The sequence below is a fragment of the Puma concolor genome, chromosome B3, assembly GCF_028749965.1.
Source record: "Puma concolor isolate L17-30 chromosome B3, mPumCon1.1.hap2, whole genome shotgun sequence".
Classification (NCBI taxonomy): domain Eukaryota; kingdom Metazoa; phylum Chordata; class Mammalia; order Carnivora; family Felidae; genus Puma; species Puma concolor.
Window position 1 is genome coordinate 94887611 of NC_141672.1, and position 23910 is coordinate 94911520.

The 23910-nt window shown below is 39.2% G+C and overlaps 1 long non-coding RNA gene across 1 annotated transcript; it reads left to right on the forward strand.

The window, feature by feature from the left end:
* The first annotated feature begins 2929 nt into the window (after positions 1-2929).
* LOC147580215 (uncharacterized) lies at positions 2930-23718 on the forward strand. Its single transcript, XR_015252637.1, has 2 exons — positions 2930-4843; positions 23437-23718. It is a non-coding gene; the product is annotated as an uncharacterized LOC147580215 (long non-coding RNA).
* The last annotated feature ends 192 nt before the right edge of the window (positions 23719-23910 follow it).

The following is a 23910-nucleotide window of genomic DNA, read 5'->3' on the forward strand; positions in this document are numbered from 1 at the left end:
GCAACCCACATATAGAATTTATTGTGATTGATTCCAGTATGTGTGTCTGGAGAACCCCCAAAGCAGGGCTCCATAGCAAATCGACATTCTGTACCAGCCACTATTCCAGGAGCTTTATAAGCATTAACTCATTTAATCCTCACAACAGCCCCATGAGGTAGACCCTACTAGTCTTATCATTTTATATATAAGAAAACTGAAGCAGAGAGAGAAGAACCAACTTGCCTGACAGCTGGAATGTGGTAGAGAGGGGTTCAAACCCTGGCAGTCTGGCGTCAGAGCGTATTATATAAGCTAATCCTTGAAAAATCCCTCTGCAGTGGCTATCATTCTTCTCATTTTACAGATGAGGAAGCTGAGGTTCTGAGGATGTTAAATGATGGAGTTAGATATAGAAGCAACAAACTGACATAGGAAGTGACTTCATTCTGCTTCCAGAGGGTGAGCTCCTGTGGCATTATGCCTAACTGAAGCTCAAATGGAGTCTGTAACAGGAAATATTATCACCAGAAAGGCAGGGATTGTTCTCTAGATGATTCTAGGACTGCTAATTTTGTCCTTGCAGGATGTCCTATTCACAGAATGGCGGATGCCACCACCCAGCGACAAGCCAAAGGCCCCTTCTCAAAACTCTGATAAGTAAGGGAAGCAAGCCAGCCTGGCTCCCAGCTATACCCAACATGTCTCTTTGAAACTCACTTCAGGACCTAGGAAAGAGCTCGAGGACCAGGCCACAGGCTGTCTGTCCTACCTGGTAAGTTCCAACTAAGAAGTTAGGATACCAAATGAAATCCCCCACATGTACTACCTTCCTTCTAATTTCCAGCCCCCTCTGCTGTTTACGAAGAGTAAAAATGGACAGCTGCCTTCTAAGGAGCATTAGGTGGCCTAACCAGTGCACAGTGATTTTCAGGACTGATGTTTGCAATTATTCTACACTTTTGACCAATGCCTGGTCCATGGAAGAGGGGTTCATGACTAAGATAAGAAGGTGCCACTTATGTTTGGCCTCTGGGGGAACTATATTTGCCTTGACTCCTCTCCAAGCATGTGGTTTGCATTACCTTGGCCAGAGACAGCAACTGGGCCCCAGTCTGCACTGTGTGCACAGGAAACTTCACAGAGGTTTTCGTATGGAAAGCATTTGAGGCTGTGTCAGTCTTGGCTGTTGGGACAGGTGGGGTGCAGCCGGCAGCTCTGCTCTCAGCTGCCAGACTGCAGGGAGAGACTCTTGCCTCTTTCTGCAAGGTGTTTCCAATAAGAGGGGCACATTTCCTTCATTAGAAATAAAACAAATACAGATTGATGATGTTATGGGGTTTCTCAGGAAAAGAGGAAAACAGTTTTCAGATGTCCTTATTGAGCTTCCCTCATGTGCTTGTGGGTGGGGCTGGTATGGGGAGGAGAGAAGTATATTTATGGGGAAAGCAAGAGGAGCACCCCCACAATTCAACCACTGATCCTGCCTTCCCAAATTAGAGTGGTGGGGGTGGTACCTGCTTGGCTACATCATAGACCATAAGGGCTTGAAGACACAGAGTCCAGCCTCCCTGTTTGGCAGATGAGGAGGGAGGCCAAAGACCTCCACCAGCAGTCAGGGTAGAGCTACAGAAAGAACCTGCAACTCCTAATCCCAGTCCAGTGTGCTTTCTGGAATATTCCATTCCATAGGACCATCTCAACAATTAAACATATATCTATTCATGTGTAGCTTTAAGGAAATGGTTCTCAACTTGGATTTATGTAATAAATGCTTTGGAAGTTTACAAAAACACCATTATACCCAGGTCTACACAAGGTCCAAGAAAAATTCAAGTGTGATGATGACTGAGCTATCTATGTCTAAAGGACCAATTGGAGTAATCACTACTGTTTATTTCACCTAAGCAAAGCTTACTCACCTTTCCAGGACTATCTAAAATTACTCCTCTTCCATAAATCCTTTTTAACAAGACCACAAATATAGTTGGCATACATCTTCTCTAAACTCCTACACTATCCACAGGCTATAAGCAAACAATTTAGCACTAAATTATATACAATTTCTATTGTTAAACTATATTAATCATGAAATGAAGGCTTTCACTTATTCAGTTCATACTATGTGCCAGCCACTCTGCTTCATGCTTTCCATGCTTTGCCACCAATATTCCTAGGAACTCTACCACACTCCATCTGTACCCACTATACAGATTAAGAATCTGAGATTCATAGGTGTCAAGTATGTTGCCTGAAATGAGATAGCTAGGAAGGGCAAGTAAATCCAGGTCTGTATGCTCAAAAGTTCTTTCCAATGCCTCATTTTGCATCAAATATAAACACTATCTATTATTAACATATACTCCTGATATGATTTTACAAGCTATAAGCTTCTTTGATGTTCATTCTCTTATTTAATCCTGACTATAGCACCACTATCCTTGACAAGCAAGGGCATAGAATTTGAAAAACTTAGGTAAAAGGCTCAAGATTCCATGGCATAGCCATGAACCCAGGTATTCTGACTCCAAGTGCAGGGCTATTTTCACTGCTCTCCTGTGCCATGTGCCAAGCTCTATTTCTTTTGATCTAAAGTCCCTTAAGGATCTATACTGTGTTTTACATAGGCAGTCTATTTTAGATAGACTTAAGATAGACTTTTAGATAGATCCCTTAAGGATCTATACTGTGTTTTACATAGGCAGTCTATTGCTTTATTACTTGATTTTCCAAGAAGTAGCAAGAAAGACTTCATGAGGCATTCTGTCCCTAAGGACCTGAAAAACAAAACACAGTTCTTTGGGGGTTGGAAAGAATTGATGAGGAGGCATAACTGATTCTTTTTAGTGTGTTAAGTCATTGTTTTTTGTTTTTTGTTTTTTAGAGCCTTCCAGTCACTTCCACATATTTTTGAAGGTATTATTTTCAACTGTCTGAACAAATAACAGAATCAAAGGGTAATGTGAACTAAGTGATCTACCTGTGATCATGGAGTGGACCATGGAAGAGAGAAAGAACTTCCATCCACCTCTCCCAAAAGTCTCTGATTTGAATCCCTACCTAGGAGTTGGCAGTGTTTTTAAAATTAGTTAGTCCTGTCCCATATCATTATCCAAAGGACTCAAAGTGGCTTGGAATATGAATAGATAAAATAAATAATGGTAAAATGTAAACAAGTAAAGATAACCAAGGCTGGGTAAAATGAAAATATAAAAAGTAAATTCAAGGGGAAAATATTAATCACAGAGGAAACATTGCCTTAGAGCCCAAAATACTGCAGTGCATTTAAAATAGATATTCCATGTGTGGGGTTCAGTTGATGATGTATTTTTAAGGTTTTAGTAACTCCTGTGGGGTTTCACTTCATGCCAGATATTGACCAAGAATGATTAAAGCAGTGAAACTATAGAGTTTATCTCCAGGATGTGGTCAATACGCAGTATTCATACATCCGTGGTTAAATAGGAGATGTGTTTTCCAAGTCTAATGTTGCCAAAAAGACCACGTCAATGCTTTGTGCAGAACAGGATTTTTATTTCAAAAATAAGTCTGAATCATGACCATTCATTTAGCAAATATTATGACAATAAATTATCTGCCAGGAACGGTGCAGTACACTGGAAATTCAAAGGCAAATATGACATGGAACCTTTCCTATAGGACTTCTCTGTCTAGAGAAACAGACTTAAAATATATAATCAGCACAACCAAAATAAGTGTGATTATACAGATGTGTACAGTGGGTATAAAAGCAGAGACGGGGTCAACCACTTCAATGAGGTTGGCTGGTGTATCTTATCTTCTAACCAATACTCATCCAGTTACAAGGACATCAGGGTTCTGGTGCCATCCTTAATCAAGTGAACCTGGGGGGATCATAGAATAAATGATTTACCTTTGTGTCCTGCTAATTATCTCCACATTTCTGATTTGATTGTGTGGAGAAATAAGGCAGGGAAAATGCAGTGTCCAGCTTAAAAACAGTGGCCAAAAGGAACAGAATGGAGAAATGTGAAGAAATGCTATAGCAAATCTTTTATAACAAACAGGTTAGTGAGAATAATTTTTTGGCATGGCATAGGCATTTTGTCCTTGGCAATCCTCCATATAGTAAAAGCATCTTCAGGATAAAAAAAAAGACAACTTTTTAGCAGATTATGCATCCATTAAAAACACCTACAATCATACTTAAAACAAAAAGTCTAGCATCTTGAGAGAGAGGAAAATTGGCGGTGTTTTTCTAACAGTAGCCAAAAGTGATCTAAGAATTTTAACCCTTCCGAACTCTAGTGCTGACTCAAAAATTTGGAGCTACCACTTCTGGCTGACCTGGCTGGAGAACAGTTTCATGGCCATAAAAAATTTAGTATGAGTGCTGAAGAATTTACCACGCTATATGGAGGAAAGCAACCCACATATAGAATTTATTGTGATTGATTCCAGTATGTGTGTCTGGAGAACCCCCAAAGCAGGGCTCCATAGCAAATCGACATATGCCTGATGATATCTCAAGGCAAGTTTCTACTGTATAAACAAAAGCAGATAAAGAAACTTTTAAAGAAAATAACTTCCTCTTTTCTTCTTTATATTTATTCACAGATTGGAAGTTGAGAAAAAAAACTTAAAAAGAAAATGCTAAGAAATGCCAAAGCTGGATATGTCAAGGGATTAGATAAAGTAGAGAACCTTCATGAGAAATGTGTGCACACTTGTGATACAAAGCTAAGTCACCAGGAACTACAAGCACTGAACCCAAAGTCTAAATGTATGTGAAAGATGGCATTGGATTAAGAACACACAGGCCATGAGTGAATGAAACTCCCAGAGTTGACTCCCAGCTCCTCCGGTGATTCCATGACTCTGGGTGAGTTACCCGAACTCTCTGGGGTTCAGTTAGTCTTCTCACTTGAAAACAGGGTTGTTGTGAGAAGTGGATATAATTCATGGGAGGCTTAGCCCAACCCCCAGCACTCAATAAAGGCTAAAAACATGTTAGCTGCTATATTATAATCATTCTCTGGTGTAATCCTCTCAACCGTTCAAGGAATGTCCAATGATCCTCATTTTCCTGGTGGGGACATGGGCATGGAGATGGTAAGTGTCTTTGCTAAACAGTCCCACAGTTGACTTTCTAAGTCATAGCCATGCCCTGACTTCTTCCTTCTCTCCCTTTCCCAGGAAGATAGACTGCACACAGTATAGATGGTCCTTCATGTCTTTCTTAAACCCATCATGTCCCATGGCTTTCTCTCCAGCAACTCCCCCTTCCTAGTTCCCCAGGATCCCCACAGCTCTTTTTACCATGGGAACATTGTCTGTTTTGTTGCTGGCTTTTTTTCCTCAGCTATACTATGCCATGGACACAAAATTACCCCACACTAAGCAGTGGTATTGGGAAAACCCTGACCATTTGGACATCAGCTTGCCAATCTCTGGAAACTTCTCCAAATATCACCTTTCCCTCAGTTTCTATTTTTTCCATATTTTGTCAGCCTCAAGGTACTCCCTCCCAGATATGGACAAGGTGCCCTGTGAAGATGAAAATATTTTAGAGGTCAGGGATGATTCCAACTTCCATGTCAGACTGCAGGCCACTTGAGTCAGTGGAAGCTGTGATGTGATAGGGAAGAAAGGAGTACAGAGGGAAGAACTTCTGTTTTCTAACATTTGAGGTTCTGTGCTGAGAGACTTATTAAGTCTTTTCTCCAAGGGCAGAAGCAAGCACAGGGGTCTTGATTACTGATTCAATTTCATTGCTGCTAATTGATCTGTTCAACTTTTCTGTTTCTTACTAATGCAGGTTTGGGAGGTTATATTTCTAAGAATTTATCCATTTCTTCTTAGTTGTCCAATTCGTTGGCATATAGTTTTTCATAACATTCCCTTAAAATCCTTTCTATTGATGTGGTGTCAGTTATTTCTCCTTTGTGATTTCCAGCTTTGTTTAAGTTCTCTCTCTCTCTCTCTCTCTCTCTCTCCCTCTCTCTCCCTCTCTCTCTCTCTCCCCCCTCTCTCCTCTCTCCTCTCCCCCTCCCCTCTCTCCTCTCCTCTGTTTTTGAGGACTCTGGCCAGAGGTTTATCAATTCTGTTGATCTTTTTAAAGAACTAGCAGCTCTTGGTTTCATTGATCCATTCTATCAGGGTTTCTATGTTTGTTTATAGTTTCTATTTCATTTATTTTTGCCCTAATGTTTATTTTTTCCTTCCTTTTACTGGTTTTGGGTTTTGTTTGTTCTTTTATTAGCTCCCTTGGGTATAAGGTTAGGTTGGTTGAAATTTTTATTGCATCTTGAGGTAGGCCTGTACTGCTCTAAACTTCCCTGTTAGAACCATTTTTGCTGCATCCCAAAGATTTTGGACCACCATGTATTTTTTTTTTTAATTTCCTCTTTGATTTCTTGATTGACTCATTCATTGTTTAGTAGCATGTTATTTAGCCTCCATGTATTTGTGTTTTTTTCCAGACATTTTATTGTGGTTGATTTCTAGTTTCATAGAGTTTTGCCCAGAAAAAGATGTATGGTGTGATTTAGATATTTTTTGATTTGCTGAGACTTGTTTTGTGGCCTAGTATGCGATCTTTTGTTCCATGTGCACTTGAGAAGATTATATATTCTATTTTAGGATGGAATGTTCTGAATATATCTGTTAAAACCTATGTGATCCAATGTGTCATTTAAAGTCACTGTTTTCTTTTTGATTTTGTGTGGGGATGATCTATCCCTTGATGTAAGTGGGGTGTTAAAATCCCCTGCTATTATTATATTATTGATTACTTCCTTTATGTTTGTTATTAACTGCTTTATGTATTTGGGTACTCTCATGCTGGATGCATAATTATTTACAATTATTATATATTCTTCTTGGATTGGTCCTCTCATGATTATGTAATGTCCTTTATATCTTCTTAAAGTCTTTGTTTTAAAGTCTATTTTGGGGGCGCCTGGGTGACTCAGATGGTTGAGCATCTAAATCTTAATGTTGGCTCAAGTCATGATCCAAGGGTCATGGGATCTAGCCCCATGTCAGGCTCCCCACTGAGCATGGGGCCTGTTTAAGGTTTTCTCTCTCTCCCTCTGCCCCTTGCCACTACTCATGGTCTCTTTCAGAAGAAGGAAGGAAGGAAGGAAGGGAGGAAGGAAGGAAGAGAAAAGAAAAAAGAAAAAGTCTATTTTGTTTGATAGAAGTACTCCTACTCCAGCTTTCTTTTCACTTCCATTTGCATGATAATTGCTTTTTCATCCCTTCACTTTCAATCTGCAGGCATCTTTAGGTCTGAAGAGTCTCTTGTAGGCAGTGTATGGATGGGTCTTGCTTTTTTTTTTTTTTTTTTTTAATTTTTTTTTTTTCAACGTTTTTATTTATTTTTGGGACAGAGAGAGACAGAGCATGAACGGGGGAGGGGCAGAGAGAGAGGGAGACACAGAATCGGAAACAGGCTCCAGGCTCCGAGCCATCAGCCCAGAGCCTGACGCGGGGCTCGAACTCACGGACCGCGAGATCGTGACCTGGTTGAAGTCGGACGCTTAACCGACTGCGCCACCCAGGCGCCCCGGGTCTTGCTTTTTTAATCCATTTTGTAACTCTGTGGCTTTTGATTAGAGCATTTAGTCCCTTTACATTCAAAATAACTGTTGATATTGATAACTATTGATAGGTATGTACTTATTGCCATTTTGCTACTTGTTTTATGGGTTTTTGTAGTTCTTCTCTGTTTCTTTTCTTACTATCTTCTCTCACAGTGGGCTAGCTTTCTTTAGTGATATACTTGGAATCCTTTGTCTTTATTTTTTGCATATCTATTACTAGTTTTTGATTTGTGATTACCATTAGGTTTATATAGGATATCTTATGTCTAAAGCTCTCTATATTTAGTTGAGGGTAACATAAGTTTGAACCCATTCTTTATTCCTCTTCCCCCAAGTTTTAGGTATATGGTGTCACACTTTACATCCTTTTATTTTGTGAATCCCTTGACTGATTTTTATAGATACAGTTTTACTGCTTTTGTGATTCCTTTTCTTACTCCTACTTATGGTCTTTCCTTTTAACTGAAGTATCCCCTTTAACATTTTTTGTATAGATGGTTGAGTGGTGGTAAATTCCTTTAACTTTTGTCTAGGATACTCTTTACTCTCCTTCCACTCTCAATAATAGCCTTACTGGATAGAGTATTCTTGGTTGTAGGTTTTTTCTTTCAGGACTTTGGATTTTTCATACTACTCCGTTCTAGTCTACCAAATTTTTGCTGAAAAATCAGCGGATAGCCTTATGGACTTTCCCTTGTATATATAACTTATTTTTCTTTTCACCTTGTGCTTTTATAATTTCCTATCACTACTTCTGCCATTTTAATCACTGTCTCTCTCAGGCTGATTTTGTTGGGCTGTCAGTACCTCCTAGATCTGGATTTACTAGATGTTTCCTTCCCCAAATTAAGTAAGTTTTCAGCTATTATTTCTTTAAATAAATTTTCTGCTCCCTTTTCTCTTTTTCTTCTGAGATCCCTATAATGCAAATGTTATTATGCTTAATGGTGTTGCTGAGTTAACTTAGCCTATTCTTTTATTTATTCTATTTATTTTTTTCTCTCTCTCCTGTTCAACTTGATTGATTTCCATTACTCTGTCCTCCAGGTCACTGATCATTCTTCTGCTTACTCTCATCTACTATTCATTCCCTCTGGTGTATTTTTAACTTCACTTACTGAGTTCTTCATCTCTGACTGGTTCTTTTTACATTTTCTCTTCATTAAGGGTCTCACTAAGGTCTTCCACTCTTTTCTCAAGTCCAGTGAGTATCTTTATGACCATTACTTTAAATTCTCTATCAGGCACATTACTTAGCTCTGTTTCATTTAGCATTCTTGCTGTGATTTTGTCATGTTCTTTCATTGGGGATATATTCCTCTGTCTCATTTTGTCTGTCTTTCTATTTCTATGTGTTTGGAAAGTCAGCTATGCCTCCTGCTCTTGCAAGCAGTGGCATTATGAAGAAGTCCTGTAGTGCCCTGCAGTGCAATGCCCCCTGTTCACCAGAGACTGGTGCTTCAGGGGTGTCTTATATGTATGCTGTATATGCCCTACTATTGTGACTGAGCTGTGTTTGCCTTCAATCCAGTCATCTGCAATGGTTCTTTGCCTGTTGTAGGCAGGGTTTAGTCCCTGTGTTATTGCGCCAGTCTAGGGCTGCCTTGGGCTTGAGTTGAGACAACCAGCTGTTTGCCAAAGATTCAGTAGCACTGAACTGCAGGGTGCTTTCCCTGCTTTGTCCCATTGAAACTTCTGTTGGTATGCAGACCTGTAATCAGACCAGATGTCTGCCCCTAGCCTACTGTCGGGGCTGCAGTTGGACTGGTGTGTATGTGTGATTATCTTCCCCTCTCCTTGGGGCAGGAAGCACTTTGGAGTGGTACTGGTCCCTGTAGGGGCTGCCTGTACACTGCCAGACTTATGGAAATGCTTTGGGTGGGCTCCAGGCAAGGACTATTTGAGGGGGCAGGTACAAAAGAGAATTCAGGGTGAAGGAGCACTTGCTCACAAGGTTTATGCAGGACTGATGTGGGAAGGGACTATGTCCACAGTAGAACATGGGGCAGGACAGAAGCATTAGCAAGGTTTGGGCTGGTCTGCTGTGGGAGACCAGGAACCAAAGCCTAGCTGGTAGGGCATGTCTGTAGGAGAATGCAGTGACAGGGTGCACTGTTAGCAAGTTAGCGAGTGTTGGTGCTGTGCTGGTTTCCACAGGTGTCCATGTGTCTCGGCTCTGGGTGGGGAGGGAAACAGTACCCGCCAACTCCTTTGTTCCTAGAGAAGTCTCCCAAGGATCCCTGCCCCTCCAGTACACACTCTGAGATTACTAAATCCCAGGTATTTTTCAAACTGCTGTATCTCCACAGGGCTGTTCACTGTGTTCTCTCTTTAAGGGCAGGGGCTGTTTCTTATTGCCTTCCAGACTCTCCCACAGCTGGGCCCACTGGTTTTAAGTTCCAGGTGTTAAGCCCAGCTCACTGTAAGAACTAGTGAAATTATGCCCTTCTGGTTTTCAAGGCCAAATGTTACAAGAATTCGTTTTCCCTGTGCATGGGGTTTCTAGTGTGAGGGTCTGGTTGTCTCCTCTCTCCATGCGTGCTAAATCCCTCCTTATTGAAGACAGTTCCATGGGTCCATTTACCTCCCAACAGCATTTCAGCCCTTCCTACCCTCTTCAACATGGCCTTTTCTCTACATTTAGCTGTGGAGAGTCTGTTCCACCATTCTTTGGGTTATTTACACTCATACTGGTGTTATATTGTTGGATCCTAAGGTCCCTCCTAATCCACCATCTTCCCTGGAAGTCTTATATGATGCTATTTTAGAGAAAGTTTTCAGGCCACTTGCTGGAGGATCAGGTAGAAAGTCCACATCAAGGGTAAATGGTAGTTGATAAGAATGAGTATTGAATAGACTTTGAGAGCTTAGGTCTGATATCTTTGATTTAGGTCTAGTGGATGGATTAAGGAACACCACCATGGTGTCGGGGGACAGGGACAGCACAAAAGCCCTACAAGCAGCTTGTATAGACACACATAACTGTTACACAAAATAGCAAGTCAAAGAATTATTTAGTGGGTATGGGTTTGCTCTATAGAATTATGATGTAAAAGTGGCACATACTTTTACCTTTCTATATGCAATTGGGCTAGCTTGAATCCCCAGTCTCCCCACTCTATCCCTTTGTCTAAGAATCTCAGATCTTACCTTGTCCCAGGAACTAGGGAAGGGCCTACTCTTTATTTCAAAGGCCCATGTGTCACCACTGTTATTGCCCAGATGTGTAGAGCCAGACATTAGCTCCCTATTGGGCACAGACTAAGCTACAGAGACAGGGGTCATTGCTCTGAAGGCTTGGTATTTGCTGACCACATCCCCAGGCATTTAGGTGTTAACACCACTTGCCATCTCTTGGGGCTTTTCAAGGCAGTGGAATTAGGATCCCTGCTTCTCTAAAGAATGCACTATCCCTTCATTTCCCAGGCTTAAGAAATGCAGATCCTTCCAGCATTCAGTCACTGAGACTTCTCTTCCACCCCTAGAGTCCCTCCTTCTTTCCAACAATCCAGTTCTATCTAGCCTCTATAAGTCAAAACTTTTAAAACAAAGTCCTGTTAAATCTCCTCTGGGCAAGTGAAATGCAGCCCTCTGCAGTACAGACCTGCAGTTGCTCTTTCTGGTAAACTACACAGCTTGTAGTTATTTGTGTTTATTTAGCCTTTTGTGCTAGGCACTATGACAAGTGTTTTGCAATAAGCATTGTCTCATCTGATCCTCACAGGAGCCATATGGGTAGGTAAGATTACTTTTCTTACACATCAGACTGGAATAAAGTTTGAAGTGATAGTTAAGGCACTTGCCTTGGCTGGAGCAAAACCCAGGCTACCGACTCCAGAACCCAGACTCTCATTCACCACACCATCTGCCTTCCTGTCTAAAATTAATAAGTGAATCTCATTTTTTTCTCTGTAGGGATGCTGCAGCAGAAAATAAGATACAAGTAAATTAATCAGATTAAGTTGCCAAAATGATAACCGATTGAATCCCAAGGACTCCATAGGCTACACAGCAGAGTTCTAAGAAGGAAATGATGCTCTCTCAGCACTGGGCAAAACCTGTAGGTCCTGGGAAAATGCCACAAAGGTATTTATCCTGTGGGGTGCTGGGGGATAGTTGCTGCAGTGCTCTCCTTGTTCTAGGCATCACCAGTGCTCTGTGAAGAGGCCCTCTGATATGTTCCCTTGGGAAAGTACCCTCTTGCTCCTGTCCCTCCAGGCTCTCTCCCTTTCCCTCGGCTGTAAAAGAGATCCTATTTCCTATCCCCAAACACCAAGTGAAACTAATATCTTCAAACATCTTAGAACAGTAGTCACCATACACTGTAGTTTTCCACCAGCCATTTCTCAATCTCCCACAATCCAGAAATTACCATATTTTATATTTACAATAATTGGCAATAATTTTTATTTTTAAAATAATATACAAATGGTGCATCTTTGAAATTAATTCAATGAACTATGATATGTGTAAGGCACTGTAGAAAGATTCTAGATTAGAACCTTCCCAAGGGCAAGAAAGAGAAACTTTCTGCTTCTTATGTATCCTATCCACTCTCCTTCCCAAACCCTGTGCTTAGCCCGGTAGTGCCAAGTGTTTTAGCACATTTCATCTGAGATGACAAAATTACTGGAAGTAAGCAAAGTATAAACCTTATGCTGAGAACTGTAAGGAAGAAACAGAGCCATAAAATAAAACCCTGCCAATCAAAAAGATATTTCCAATGATCTTTTCTATTTGATCAATAATAGCAATTTGTATAGGTAAGAAACCATTTACAATACTTAAGGATACTTTACATTAATGTACAGTTAGAAGCTATTTCTGTTGTTTAATACCCATCTTACAGCTGTTAGAAATATAAATTACTACCTTATTTGTATAAAGAAATACCAAGAAAATATTTTGACCTTCCCTATAGTATCTATAAATTGCTTGGCTTAGAAAATCTTTCTTCTATCTGCTTCAGACCAAGTAAGTATCTTATAAAGAAAAATAAGAATTGTTTCCATATGTGACTTAGAACATGGTCAGAGTAAGAATGAGGGCCAGCTACCATTAGCAGTGGGGCAGCAAGTTATTAATAGCCTCTGTCCATTCTTATTATCTCTCCTAATCATCTAATTATCATCCCAATTTTTTTTCAAACATCATTTAATGAAAGTGACAACATCTCAAGAAAATAACAGGAGTTTTATTCAAAACTTTTTCTGAGGGTGTTCTGGAGTCAGAGTGACTGCTCTCCAATCTCTGTGCATCAGCTGTATTTATATATTTATTTATACAGCGTTTGCACACTGAGGAGAAAGAAAATGCACTAGAGGTAGAACTACCAACCATTAAATAAGGTATCCTACTCACTGCTCATATTTACATAGAAGAAAGCAGGGAGTAAAGAAAAAATGGTGACAAGAATGAAATGACTAGATTTCTCAATCATTACTTTATTTCTAAATTAAGTTAGCCATAATTTCTCCATGTATCCTGGTTCAATAAAATATTTTTGTATAAGCCCAGGGCTGCAGTTTATTAAAAATTTAAACTTGCCCTTATAAACCTTACGGGAATCTGAATGGAGATAGCCAGAGATTCTGGCCAACTCATCATTATTATTTCTTGAACTCTGGACATTTACTTACGCAGCTTTAAACTGATTTGCATTCTGCACCAGTTACAGGAATAGATCTGCCAGGAAGTTTTGAAACTCTAGAACAGATAGGCCCCTTTCTTGGTTAAGTCATAGCTCCACATGTACAGATTAGCCCAGTGAGGGCCTCCAAATCTTTTGCAATGAGCATTTTGAAACACATGGGTCATTTAGTTCTGGCTTCCAGGCAGTTCGGCGAAATGCTTAGTCTAGAGAATTGCAAAAGTTTATGATTTTTCACTGAGGAATGAAATGTGACGCAGTAAAGCAAACTTCAGACGTTTAACACCAGATGTTAATGTAAAAATTGGAAAATTGTGGCCCCACATGATTTTCTGACCCCTGACCCACAAAAGCCCATCACAGTCTGAAAGCCATCATTATTGCTAGCTTCTTTCACTAATAAACTTCGTATCTAATTTTTAAAATGTGAAATAATAATTTTGAGGGTTTAACTGACGTAATTAGATCACATCAATATCAAGGCATTTTGTGCACACACTAACAGAATAATGCAACTCCTTACCATAAAATTCAGAATTACAACCTTTCTGATTTGTGGTACTTTCTAGAAATTTTAAAAATAGTTTGAAGCATGAATATTTCCCTTGTTTGCACTCTATGCCTATATAAGTTCATGAAATGCATAAGACAAAGGAAGCAATGGAGGAAATCTTGCTTATTTGCATTGAGAGAAAAGAGAACTCCTGAAATATACCTCTCAAAACATGTTGACCTTTGTTTGCTCTTCTTCCCTAAATATGGACACTTGAAAAATTGGATTACTGCTTTAGAAGGAAGCTGGACTATTTGTTTACAAATCCCATGTCTATGAGGAGATCCTGGTGTGAAATGAGTAGTTATAGCTAAGAAGCTCTGGATTTGGTGGCCGATCTGAGTGGGTTCTAGCTTTTTTATTTTCTGTGGGATATTGGACAAATCACTTAATCTCTCTGTGCATCAATATCCTCTTCCTAAAAAGGGTTTAACATGAACATTCTGGAGGATTTCTGGGGAAGATGGTGAAATAGGAGGATCCCAAGCTTACCTTGTCCCATGAATAGGACTAGATTACACCCACACCAATGTAAATAGCCCAGAGAACAACCTAAATGCTAACAGAACAAGATTCTCCACAGATAAATGTAGAGAACACATGGAAGATGGTAGGAAAGGTGGAGATGCAGTTAGGAGTGAAACTGACCCACAGGACTGTCTGTGGGAGGGAAGGACCCAGTGGGCACAGAAAAGGTAAAGAAAAAGACCCTCACATCAGACACCCCAGGCACAGGGAACCCACACAGGGAAGATGAATCCCCATAGCATTTGGCTATGAAAACCAGAGGAACCAAATTTCACCAGTTCTTATCACCAATGGGGCTTAACACCCAAACCTTTAAAAATCAGCAGGTTCAGTTCTAGAAGAGCCTGAGGGCAAGAGGAAAATGAGTCCCCAACCTGAGAGAGCACAACGGCCCTGGGAAACAGGGAATGAGATTTGTTTATGGCACAGGGACTCTTGGGAGACTTCTCCAGGAACAAAGGGGCTGGCAAGCACCATTTACATCCCCTGCCCCCCAGCTTAGACACACAGACACCTGCAGAAACCAAAGCTGCACCCACACCCACTTGCCAGCAGCATGCCCTACCCCATATTAGACTGCAGACATGCTGCCTCCATCCTGCCCTTGTCTCCAGGTCCCCTCCCCCAGCAGACCTTCACAAACCTTCCTAATAAGTGCATGCTCCACCCTGGTGTTCTCCTGTGGACTTTCCCCCTCCAATATGACCTTGAGTAGAGCCAATCCAAAGCAGTCCCACAAGCCTGGCAGTGTGCAAGCAGCCCTGGAAGGGACCCGCACCATTCCAAGGTGGACTCCCGCATCCAGGGAGAGGAGAAGATAAAACACACCCATCCAGGGGCGCCTGGGTGGCGCAGTCGGTTAAGCGTCCGACTTCAGCCAGGTCACGATCTCGCGGTCCGTGAGTTTGAGCCCCGCATCAGGCTCTGGGCTGATGGCTCAGAGCCTGGAGCCTGTTTCCGATTCTGTGTCTCCCTCTCTCTTTGCCTCTCGCCTGTTCATGCTCTGTCTCTCTCTGTCCCAAAAATATATAAACGTTGAAAAAAAAATTAAAAAAAAAAAAACAAAAAAAAAAAAAACAAAAAAACACACCCATCCAACTATGGCCCCAGGGTGGGCTAGGGGCAAATATCTTCTTTGACTTCAGGCCTCCCCAATGACAGCTTCTCAGGGGACAACACAGGGTAAGTGCCCTGTAGTTCAGTGCTACTACATATTTGGCAAACACCTGTTTGGCTCAACTCAAGCCAAGGCAGCCCCAGGTTGGCCCAATAACAACACAGGGAACAAACTATGACCACAACAGGCAGATGACTGAACAGAAGGCAAACGTGGCTCAGCCATAATGTTAAGGTACACACAATAGTACATATAGCCAAAACCCCTGGAGTGCCAGTTCTGGTGAAGAGGGGACATTGCACTGCATGGCACTCTTCTTCATAAAGCCACTACTTTCAAGGGCAGGAGATGTAGCTGACTTTCCTAACACATAAGAACAGACATACAAAATGAGGAGACAGAGGACTATGTCCCAAATGAAAGAACAATACAAAATCAGAAGCAAGAGTCTTAAGCAAAATGGAGATAATATACCTAGTAGAGAATTTAAATTAATGATCATAAGGATACTCGTGAGACTTGAGAAAAGAGTAGAAGACCTTAGCGAGACATTTAACTAAGAGAAAATATAAAAAGGACCAATCAGAAATAACTCAATAAATGGAATGAAAAATGTACTAGATGGAATGAACAGTAGACTGCAGGAAGCAGGACAGATCACAACCTGGAGGACAGAGTAATTAAAAGCAATCAAGCTGAATAAGAGAGGGGAAAAATAATAATATAAAATAGACTTTGGTAACTCACAACACTATCAAGCATAGTAACATTCACAGTATAGGGATCCTAGGAGAAGAGAGAAAAAAGAAAGAAAATTCATTTGAAGAAAGAACTGTTGAAAATTTCTGAGTCTAAGAAAATAGAAATATGGATCCAGGAGGTACAGACAACTGCCAACATCAATCCAAGGATGTCTAGACAAGCCACATAGTAATTAAAATGGCAAAAAGAATTTTAAAAGCAGCAAATGAAAACGATTACAAACAAGGGAAACTTCATGAGGCTTTCTGCTAATTTTTCAGTAGAAACTTTGAAGGCTAGAAGGGAGCATAATGATCTCAAAATGCTGAAAGAAAACACCTACAACCAAGAATACTTTATCCAGTAAGGCTATCATAGAGAATGGAAGGAGAGAGAAGGAGTTTCCCCACACAAACAGATTAAAGGAATTCATCACCACTAAACCAGACATACAAAAAATATTAAAGGGGACACTGAGTGGAAAAGAAAAATCATAAATAGGAGTAAGAAAGCAACACAAAAGCAGTAAACTTAATTATATCTACAAAATTGAGTCAAGCGATTTATAAATTAAATGGATGTAAAATATGACATCATATACCTAAAATGTGGGGGTGGGGTGGAGGAGTAAATAATGGATTGAAACTTCAGCAATTATCAACCTAATATCAACTGCTAAAGTATAAGATGCCATGTATAAACCAAATGGTAACCACAAACCAAAAACCAGTAATACACAAAAAATAGAAATCCAGTTATATCACTAAAGAAAACCAACCAGTGTGAGAGAAGACAGTAAGAAAGAAATGAAGAACTACAAAAAAAACCCATAAAACGAGTAAAAAAAATGGCAATAAGTACATACCTATCAATATGTACTTTGAACATAAAGGGACTAAGTGCTCCAATCAAAAGACATGGGGTGATGGATTAAAATAAAGATCCACCTATATGCTGCCTACAAGAGACTCATTTCAGACCTAGACACATGCAGAATGGAAGTGAAAAGAAAGCCAGTATAAAATGCTTATATCAGACAAAATAGACTTTAAAAAACAAAGACTGTGAGAAGAGACAAAGGACACTATATAATCATAAAGGGAACAATCCAACAAAAATTAACAAGTGTAAATATCTATGCACCTAACATGAAAGCACCCAAATACATAAAGCAGCTAATAACAAACATAAAGGAAGTAATCAATAGTAATATCATAATATTAGGGAACTTTAACTCTCCACTTAGGAGGATAGATCATCCAAACAAAATCAACAAGGAAACAGTGGCTTTGAATGACAAATTCAAAACATGCCATCCTAAAACAGCAGAATACACAATCTTCTCAAGTACACATGGAACATTCTCCAAAGTAGATCACATATTAGGCCACAAAACAAGTGTCAGCAAACTAAAAAAAAAAAAAAGTCATGCCATACATCTTTTCTGACTGCACATTAAGAAACTAGAAATCAACCACGATAAGTCTGGAAAAATATAAATAGAGGCTAAATAACATGCTATTAAACAATGAACAGGCCAATCAAGAAATGAAAGTGGAAATAAACACATGGAGAAAGATGAAAATGAAAACACAATGGTCCAAAATCTTTGGGATGCAGCAAAAGTTGTTCTAACAGGGAAGTTTATAGCAGCAATATAGGCCTACTTCAAGAAGCAAGAAAAACCTCAACCAACCCAACCTTATACCGAAGGGAGCTAGTAAAGGAACAAACAAAACCCAAAACTAGAAGAAGGAAGGAAATAATAAACATTAGAGCAGAAATACATGAAATAGAAACTAAAACAACAAAACAATAGATCAGTGAAATCAGGAGGTGGTTCTTTGTAAAGACTGCCAGAATCGATAAACCTTTCACCAGACTCAGAGAAAGAGGGGGAGGGGGCAGAACTTAAATAAACAAAATTGGAAGTGAAAGAGGAGAAATAACAACTGACACCATAGAAATAGTAAGGATCATCAGAGAATATTATGAAAAATTATATGCCAACAAATTAAGCAGCCTACAAGAAATGGATAATTCCTAGAAACATATAACCTCCCAAACCTGAATCAGGAAGAAATAGAAAAATTGAACAGACCAATTACCAGCAATGAAATTAAATCAGTAACCAAAAAACTCCCAAAAAACAAAAGACAGGACCAGACAGCTTCACAAGTGAATTCTACCAAACATTTAAAGAAGCATTAATACCTGTTCTCAAACTATTCCAAAAAGTGGGATAATAAAGCAAGCTCCCAAATTTATTCTATGAGACCAGCATGACCCTGATACCAAAACCAGATAAGGACACTACAAAAAAAAAAAAAGGGGGGAACTACAGAACAGTATTTCTGATGAACATAGATGCAAAAATCCTCAACAAAATATGAGCAAACCAAATCCAACAATACATTATAAAAATAATTCACCATGATCAAGTGGGATTTATTCCTGGGATGCAAGTGTGGTTCAGTATTCACAAATCAATCAGTGTGATGCATTTCTTCAATAAGAGAAAAGATAAACACCACATAATCGTTTAATAGATAACAGAAAAAGCATTTGACAAAGTACAACATGCATGCTCTACAAAATAGATTTAGAGAGAACATACCTCAACATAATAAAGGCCATCAATGAAAAATTCACAGCTAACAGCATACTCAATCATGAAAAACTGAGAGCTTTTCCCTTAAGGTCAGGAACAAGGATGTCCACTCTCACCACATTTATTCAACATAGTATTGCAAGTCCTATCTGCAGCAGTCTGACAACAAAAAGAAATAAAAGGCATCCATACTGGTAAGAAGGAAGGAAAACTTTCACTATTTGCAGATAACATGATACTATATACAGAAAACCCTAAAGATTCCACCAAAAAACTATTAGAACTGATAAATTAATTCAGTAAGCTCAGAGGATACAAAATCAATGTACAGAAATCTGTTGTACTGGTACGTACTAAAAATGAAGCAACAGAAAGAGAAATTAAGAAACAGTCCCATTTATAATTGTACCAACAATAATAAAATACCTAGGAATCAACTTAACCAAAGAGGTGAAATACCTGTACTCTGAAAAGTATAAAACACTGATGAAAGAATTTGAAGAAAACCCAAAGAAATGGAAAGACATTACATGCTCATGGATTGAAAGAATATTGTTAAAATGTCCATATGATGCAAAGCCATCTACAGATTTTATATAATCCCTATGTAATCCCTTAAAATTTGTATGGAACTACAAAAGGCACTGAATAGGCAAAGCAATCTTGATAAAGAAAAACAAAATGGGAGATATCACAATCCCAGATTTCAAAATATAATACAAAGCTATAGTAATCAAAACAGTATGGTCCTGAAACAAAAATAAGACACATTAGTCGATGGAGCAGAATAGATAGCCCAGAAATAAACCCATGATTATATGGTCAATTAACTGACAAAGGAGGCAAGGTTATGCAATGGGGGAACTACAGTCTCTTCAACAAACAGTGTTGAGAAAATGGGACAGCTACATGCAAAAAATGAGATTGGACCACTTTCTCACACCATACACAAAAACTCAAAATGGATCAAGGGCCTAAATGTGAGCCCTGAAACCATAGAAATTCTAGAAGGATCACAGGCAACAATTTCTCAGACATTACCTGCAGCAATATTTTTTTAGATAGATCAACTGAAGCAAGAGAAACAAAAGCAAAAATAAATTATTGGAACTACATCAAAATAAAAAGCTTCTGAACAATGAAGGAAACAACCAACAAAACTAAAAGCCTACTGAATGGGAGAAGGTATCTGCAAATGGCATATGGGATAAAAGGTTAGTATCCAAAATATATAAAGAGCTTATACAACTCAACACCCAAAAAACAAATAATCCAATTAAAAAATGGGCAGAAGACACAAACAGGTATTTCTCCAAAGAAGACATACAGATAGCTTACAGATGGCTAACAGAAACATGAAAAGATGCTCAGCATCACTCACCATCAGGGAAAAGCAAATCAAAACTACAATGAGATATTTCCTCACACCTGTCAGAGTGGCTAAAATCAAAAATACAAGAAACAAGAAGTGTTGGCAAGGATGTGGAGAAAAAGGAACCCTTATTCAATGTTTGCCAGAAGGCGAACTGGTGCAGCCACTGTGGAAAACAGTATGGAGCTTCTTCAAAAAGTTAAAAATAGAACTACCCTACAACCCAATAATTGCACTATTGGGTATTTACCTGAAAAATATAAAAACACTAAATGAAAGGGATACATGCACCCCTGTGTTTATACCAGCATTATTTACAATAGCCAAATTAAAGAAGCAGCCCGAGTGTCCATTATTACACGAATGGATAAAGATGTGTGGTATGTTTGCGTGCGTGTGCGCGCACACACACACACACACACACACACACACACTGGAATATTACTCAGCCATAAAAAGAATGAAATCTTGTCATTTGCAACAACACGGATGGAGCTAGAGAATAAAATGCTAAGTAAAATAAGTCAGAGAAAGACAAATACCATAATTACACTTGTATGTGGAATTAAGAAACAAAACAAGTAGCAAAGGGGAAAAATGAGAGACAAATTAAGAAATAGACTCTTAACTATAGAGAACAATCTGATGGTTAACAGAAGGGAGGGGGGAGGGGGATGGGTGAAATAGGTAAAGGGGATAAGAGTACACTTAATTAGGAGCAATGAATTATATATAGAATTGTTGAATCACTATATTGTACACCTTAAACTAATATAACACTGTTAACTATACTGCAATTAAAATAATAGTAGGGCTAAAAAAACAAAACAAACCCCAAAGAACCATAAACATCTTGACCACCTCACGGGGTTGTAAAGACTCAAAGAATCCAATTTGTTTAAATACGGCGACTTGCTACATAGAGTGAAAAGTTTCAGATGATGCATAACTGAAAAGTTCTATATAACTATGAAGGAAATTACTCAAGCTCTGTTGTTTTGCCTTGAATCCTAAGGAAGCAAAGGCCCAAAGAATCCCCTCTAAGCCCAGAGACCAGGTAGAGATGACTTAAAAATGGCCCTCTTCTTACTGGGCTGAGTATTTTACCTTGTATCTGTATACCATTGATATTTAAAGTGGCAGAGAGGGAGAGAGAGTGTGGGTATAAGATCTCAGTGAATTATTAGCAAGAAACTGCAAGTGTTCAACTAACCTAGGTGAAGCATAACTATAGGATTTAGCACCTCTGTGGTAACATGAGAGAAGCCTTGAGACAACAGGGCACCAGGGGTTGTTCTAGAGAAACACAAACCAGTACAGGACCCAAGCTTTGCACTCAAGAGAGCATCCAGCTTAATCTATCTCTCCCTCTCTCTTTCAATCTCTTTCTCTCTGTCCAATCAAAAACAACTACAAATACACTGTGGGCAATATTGGCAAGAACAGTTCACAGAATGGGTGAATGAGAAAGGGTCTTTGTGACCAGACTGCCCAGTTTCTCCATTGATGGACTGAGATACTAAGGCCTGGGCAAGTCAGGTGGCATACCCTCAAAGAAATCAGCAGCCTTACTGTGAGGAGAAACCAGAGTTCCTGGCCCCCTTGCAAACAAAATTTTCTTGGTTTCACACCAACTATGAAGGAGGTTTTAGTATTTACTTCTCAATTACAATCGATTTTTTCCTTGAGGAATTAAATTTATTTTTCTGAAAGTCCTATCACCTGGAAACTCTTTTCTCCCTTTCTCCCTTCTTCCCTTCATTTCCTTTTTCCTTTCTTGCTCTATGGCTATTGTTTTCTTCAACCCTCTCTCTTTCCTTCTTTCCTTCATAGGTATGTATACCTGTAGGCATAGGAGAGAGACAAAGATAGCAGATCTAAGTCAAGGGAGTACAATTTGCAATGGCCTAAAACAGCTCAAAATTTACGATTGAGAATTTAAAACACAATTTACCAATTTCAGTCCTGAATCTAGAAAAAAGGGTGCCCCCCCAAGTAATCTGATAACATTTATGCAAAATTAAAATGTCATTATTCCCCAGAGCACCACCATCATCACCCACTCCTCAGGCTCTTTATCTTCAGGTTCAAAATAATCCCTGGCTCTAGGAATTGCATGACATCGCAATGGGTGTGGCAGCTTTTTTGGATCTCGTGGGGCCAAAGGGAGTTGATAATGTGTTTCTCTCACAATCATCCACATTATCTGTTTTAAAACAGCCTTATTTAATTTGAACTGAATTTGCAAACTTGGATGATTCCTAATCTTTCCCACTCCTTACACTTAGGTCCCATCAGTTCATTTGATTCTTGACTCTGATCCTAAGAATGGTATACATTTTCCCCAGCCATGTAAAGGAGAGGAAAGCTCAGGAGGAGAAAAAACTCAGTTAACAATGTGACAAAAACTCTCCCTGGTGAGTTCACAATAAAGAAGACACACAACATCAAACACCAATAGCGCCAAACCATTTACTGGAGGTTTTCAAATCTTTCAAAAATGTTACAAAAAGTGAGCAAACAGTGAAACTAATCACAAGTTTGACATCAAAAACTAGTATCTGGGTAAGTCCATGCAGGCATGTCGGGAAAAGGGAATATCTATGAGTATTTGCTATGATCAAAACACTGGATTAGGGTCTTTTACACATTATCTTATTTTATCCTATTCAGGAAAAATTATCCTGGACTAGGAAACTATGAACAACAACAACAAAAAGGTTGCGGGGGTGGGGGGGAAGATTGTGTCATCTCGTGTGCTAGCCCATTATCCATCAAACCCAGCCAAGGGCCATCTGACTCTCTTGGGAAAGACAACTTTGAATAATAATTCAACAGAGACCAGATTAGGGACCTGGTAAAGTTGGAGATGGACTTGTAGAAAATTGGTAAAGCATGATGATGTTTTATTTGTACTTTCTGACAGAGAAATTTACCTCCAGGGCGATAGTTCTGTTTCTCTGTAGCACACTAACCAGTTTTATATCTTATTTTGCAATCTCATTCCAAGGCTTTTCCTACTGACTAGTTAAATTCCAATTTCACATTCTCTTCAAATTGCTGCTATTCTGATGATGAGTTAAGTGGAAGTCTATTCATATGAAAATTATGTTTTCAATGATTTAAGAATTTGTGCTTTGATAATCCCCAAACAACCACATGAGGTAGGTAGTATATCCTCATTTGCAGAGGAAGAAAGTGAGTCTCAGAGGAGGCACATTTCCTGCCCAAGGTTATAGAGGTAAGAAGTAACAAAGCTGGAGTCTGAACATAAATATGCCTGAATTCTTTTACAGGAACTACAGTGGTAACTCACATATGGATTCAAAATCTGGACTGGAACATCTCCATATATGTAAAACTAACTTTACATATACGCTTCAATTATAAACACAACAGCTGAATATCGAAAGTGACTAACGCTGAATGACCTAAACCTGAGTACTTAAATAGTAATTGAAGAGACTGTTTATTAATTTGTTTGGTTTCAAATCTGAACTTTTTAAAATTGGAAGTGTTGAAAGTATTTGCCTATACACTATTTGGAATATTCTCATTAAAGTGTGAAATTCCAATGCTATGCTGGTTTCATTAATGGCACCGGATGATGCAGGGCAAGTTACTACTGAGGATGGTATAAAAGTCATAGAAGAGTGTCCAGAATACTTACTAAAGAGCCCCTCTTGGACATTTCATGAACATGTCCCTGAGGGTTTGTGAATACATTTGACCAAATTCGCAGTTTTTATCCCACTATAAAGATGCTCCAA